Source organism: Corticium candelabrum, chromosome 4, assembly GCF_963422355.1.
Source record: "Corticium candelabrum chromosome 4, ooCorCand1.1, whole genome shotgun sequence".
Lineage (NCBI taxonomy): Eukaryota > Metazoa > Porifera > Homoscleromorpha > Homosclerophorida > Plakinidae > Corticium > Corticium candelabrum.
In genome coordinates, this window is record NC_085088.1 from 6,939,643 (window position 1) to 6,945,013 (window position 5,371).

The following is a 5,371-nucleotide window of genomic DNA, read 5'->3' on the forward strand; positions in this document are numbered from 1 at the left end:
GGGAATTTATGTATTTGGCCCTCCCGCACTTGAACTCTGACCCAAAGGTCCCGGATGTTGCCAATCTCCAACTGCACACTCTAACCAATTTAGCCACATACATGTGAGAGACCCTTTATTATGGTTACAAACCTAAGGGGAGCAACTACAGCTATGCCTAAGCTGCACTCTTACAGCTGCGCACAATAACAGCTAGTAGCTAAGCTCAAGTTATCCAAACATGACTATAATATAAGCATTACAATTTAAAACCACGAGTCACTGTTCCTTCTTGACCAGATGGCGTAGGAAGAGCAGATTACTTTACGACGTATAGAATCGAAAAGAGACGACGATTCATGACCCTTGGTACTTGTCCAGTCATTGATGAAAGTGAAAAAAGAGTCAGAAACAACGCCTCTAGAACCGACTTCTACTGTCACAAGCGAAACATGATAGCCTGCATCTTGGATGTTGTAAACGAGATCTCTGTATTTGGTGCTTTTCCTGTGTGCCGCTGCAGTCATTAGTTCGTCAAAAGGTACAGTAAGTTCCATTAGTACTATGCGCTTTTCCTCTTTGTTAAAGATACATATATCAGGACGGAGAGTGGAGAAGAAGGTCCGAAGCAAGAACCCGTAGCAGCAGTTCTGAAGATCGCATTCAAGCTCAAAGTTGGGCAAGAGGTGCTGGTCTAGAAAGTCTCTAATAAGAGAGAGCACTTCATTGTGCCGCCAAGTGAACCGACCCTGATTTAGAGCAATTGGGCAGTGGTTAAGAACGTGAAGCAACGTCTGCCTACCTGAACAAAGGGGACAACGATCAGTAGCGGATTTCCTCCATCGAAACAAATTAGCGTTGTGAGGTAAGGTGTCTACGATGGCATTGACTGACCATTTGAAAATCGCATCAGGAAGATGACCTATCACTCTTGACCAGCCCTGTTGTTGGTCGAAATCAGACCTAAAGAAGGATCCTTGGACAGTCCTTTGCTACATACATACATACATACATACATACATACATACATACATACATACATACAGACGTGGATACGAATACATACGTACATACATACTTACTATTACTAGTAGCTATTAAAGTCTCTCTTTCCTTTATCCTCCTCGTCTGTATTTTAATCCTCATGTCATGCCTAAAGGCAGCCACTGTAGATTTTGCTGTACATACATACATACATACATACATACATACATACATACATACATAGTATGTATGATACATCCCAAAGAGCATGGATCATTGGCTGTGACTCCTGCCTGCCTACATAGACGTATCTATGGCGCAGCAACAACAATAAACCGTCAGTCACTAACATACAACTGCAGACTAAAATCATTATACAGTTAAGAAAGCTGGAGAAAAGTAGTCTAAACTATATGTTACTACAAAAAACCTTAATTCCTCCATTTGTCAAAATCTCTCTTACACCAAATCACAATGGTGAGAAGGCAAAAAGGAATAGTAGCTGGACACACACACAAAATGTAAATAATTATTAGTCAGCCCTGCCCTTCCACCTTACCCATGTCACGAACTTGATCTTTCTCAGACCAGGATTGGAATGAAGCAAAACTGCTACCGCGTACCACAAAGTTTCACTCGCTCCACGTTAATTCAATGTCAGTTGGTCGCTGAGGAGATTTTAGCGCGTCTGTGCTGTTTCCATGACTAGACTAACTTTTGACTTCCACTTAAAATATCTTTCCTGGCTCTCGCTTGTGGTTCCCAATATTGCTAGACTTGTCAATTTCCTCTGGATGTCATTCTGAAATTGTTTCTTACGTAGTACTATGATGGCCATCTGAAAACTTTTGCAAGAAAGCCATGACAAGATATAACCGTTTGAGTCTTGTCGAGTTCCGCCGCTCGTTGGTAGGTGCCGAACGGCTGTTTCTACTTCTCCATGCCTCACCAAGATTTCTTTCAGAAAATGACGTTGCCAATTGAGGATTCTCTTCTGACATCATATAACGCCTTGCCTATAGACGGATCGAGAAACTGGCGTATATTCAGACAAAGTAAACAAGTGTTCTCTGAAAGTGTAACATACACTGCGCAGGTGCAGAATAAACGAACTAAAAACGTAGACTACACAACAGACTACTGTCTGTTTCAGTCACAATGGTATGACGAATTTCGTGTGCTCAAATTCAGACAGTGAAACTTTTAGAACTGCACAAGGTAGTCATCAATTTGAAAAGAGACGAGACACTAACATTGATGTGCATGCAACCTGAGCTGATCTGATCCTTTTCTTGAGAACGCTTTTTTGATCAAAAATTTGAAGAGACTAGACACTAAGATTGATATCCATCCAACTCGAGCTGAACTGATCCTTTTATTGAGAAAGATTTTTTTGATAAGAAGGCACATACTAAGTTTATAACGTTTAGCCAGTGAATTTTTGGAATATTCTTGTAATTGTTTATCACTCCAGCAAGTGTTTGAAAAGTAACGATTCGTTTTCCAAGTACTGAGTGTTTTTTCTGTAGGCATGCATTTTCTCACCATAACGACTTTTATAAACATTGACTTTGCTGGTTGAAGAAATAGATTGTTCATGATGTCAATAAATTGTGAATCTAAATGCGTCTAGGTATTGAGGTTCAAGAAGTACTGAGTATCTGGCTCCAATACTTGACTATTTACTTGCACAACCTCTTGCATCTATTCAATGTCGTAGTAAATGATTGGAACCTTTGTCAGTATAGCTTCTCGGGTACAATAGTTCATGTCAAATCCAGAGTAAGTTGTACTCTCAGTTTCTCCAGAAATTATTTAAGACACCTCGAGCAGCCCTTGCTAGCAGAGCGCCCTAGAGATCCGCGTATTTTATGTAACGCGAGGCTGTCTCATGCGATGCAATGGAGTAAAACTCGATCCAATGATAGGAAGTTTGGTAGTTCTACTATTTTGAGGAGTGCTGATTCCATCCACATTACCTTTAGTTTCTCAACTAAGGGCTTCCGTCAGACGAAATTAAGCTGATGGAAAATTGTTTAGGTGTTCATCTACTAATAGCAGCCATTACCGAGGCCTTTGAATTTTTCATCTCGCTCTTTGACTGTCTCATGATAAGGGAAGATGGTGAATTTCTACAAACCCAATCTTGGACAATATTTGCCAAATGGCTGTGGCTGTTTCTTTTGTACAAACAAAGATAACAGTCTTTTGCAGTCATTTTTTTACTTGTTGTAAAGCTTCAATAACAGGCGCCAAACGCAACTGCAGTTATCATTACAAAGAAACCTTGCATAACCTTTGTACCTTCATTTACAAATTTATTTCATACTACCCTCACTTGCTGCATTATTCTTCATGAATAGAAAAAACGTAACTGATAAAATTGAGTTACACAATGTTTTTAGTTTGAAAGCAAAATGTCTTGACGAGGCGACCAGAACTATTACGTATACAGAGTGAGGGTCAGGTAAGGTTTCGCTCATGTGTTCGTCAGTATTCTCTTCAGCCTGCAACAGAACTTCCTGTTAAGCGGCTAGGCAAAAGCTACGTACTTTTACTTTAAAGAGTACAATTTCTAGGGAGCGTGCCAAAGTCCAAAATGTCACTCGATTGCTGACTAATGAATACTCACATGTAATTGAAAGCGGGGTAGTGCTTGCTCGGACTTGCACATATCCCCTAGCTATTGCCACCGATTAAGAAGAGACACGCTAACGCCCCAAGAGCTCTATTCGGGAAGCATTTGCTTCAGATCCTCAATTGTCTGGGTTACTATCAACATCGTGTCCTGTTATAGGTATTGACAAAGACATGGATTTTGAATTTGTCATCGACTTTTTGCGCATTTTACATCAACCTCCACCTCCTCATGTTGAAAATTTAGACAGTTTTGTAAAGTACATTTGGGATCTTGCAGTAGTCACGCTTGGATTTTCGCGTGTTCCTGGTCGTGTCACTCTAGTTATAGACAAGTCTCTGTACTTACGACCTCCCAGTGTTTTACTCCACCAGTCCAGGTAAAGGAAATTTGGTGTACCAGGTGGCAACACAGTTAGTGTAGAATTTCCGGGTTCAAGTGGGAAACTGCCTCATGGTAAAGAGTATGCGGGTTCTCTGTCAGATCCTCAGTTTAAGACGAAACTCATTGCTTATGTGACTGAAGCTTTTTTAACATTTGCGTGTGAGAAGTTGGCTCTTTTCCAATCCATCTTAATTGACTCTCCATCACTTGAAAATCCTGTGCTAATACAGCACAACGGTCAGTCATATGCCCAACCACCTAACCAAAAGGGTGAAGGAGACCACGGAGTTTGGTTATATGCTGTCAAAAGTCCGTTTACAAACGTTGCACTTTATGCTTGTGACACGGATATTTGGATGATTAGTTTGGCTCTGGTTGAACTCGGGCATTTACTCGGAAAGGTGGTGTATGTAGAGCTAAAACGGTCTCAGGAGTATGTAAAGGTTAGTGAGGCAAGTAATGTTCTGAATGCCCATCCATGCATTGCTGCAGACCATTAAGTACCATGCTGCGTGCCTTGTGACAGTTCACATCCTTAGCGGTACTTACTATGTCAGTTCCTTTTTTGGAGTTTCGCATCAAGCCGCTGTTCGTTCTTTTTGTAAAAATGCAAAGTTTGTTTGTCAGAATGACAGTCCTGCTGTATTCAAGCAAACTGCAGACAGTCTGTTGCAGTTTGAATTTTTGTCTCTGCTTGCATGTGCCAAATTCGGTGCTTGTGTATATTATGACCAGCACAAGACGGTGTTTGGAAGCCAAACAGCATATGAATTATGTCTTTCAATTCGAGAGCCTCCAGTACCACACGAAACAGCTCTTATACTTCAATGGTTAGGCTATGCAAATACTCCAGACATCAAGATTTCAACAGTGCAGGAATGGGTCGATTTGGTAAGAGGGATTTCGTTTTATGACAGCTCTGGGGGACAGCACCATGAAGAAAAAGTGATGCCATCTTTGACAGCTTTGCACCAGCATATACTTCGGGCTCAGTATGTAGCACGGCTAGCTTACGAAAGTCCGTTTTACACATCCACTTTTGCTGACTGTTGTGGTTGTGGATGGTCATTTAGTGAGGAAGGTGCAATATCTGTTGTATGGGATATTGTTGATGAAGTTAAACTAGCAAGTATGATTGATATTAGTAGTCATAAGTACAGCTGTCGAACTGAGTGTGCAGGAAGTCACGGAGGGTGTAGGAGTTGTTTTAGAAATTGCAGACCCTGCACTGTGCACTGTTCGCTGTCGCAGCAGAGGCAATTGTCAGAACCCTCATAATAGAGGTGGTTTATGCACTCGTTGTAGTGCTCGTGTGCATGATGGGGCAAATGAAATTTTGTGGGCTCAGGTACCACTCATTCACAGTGGTTCTGATTCTGGTGTTTT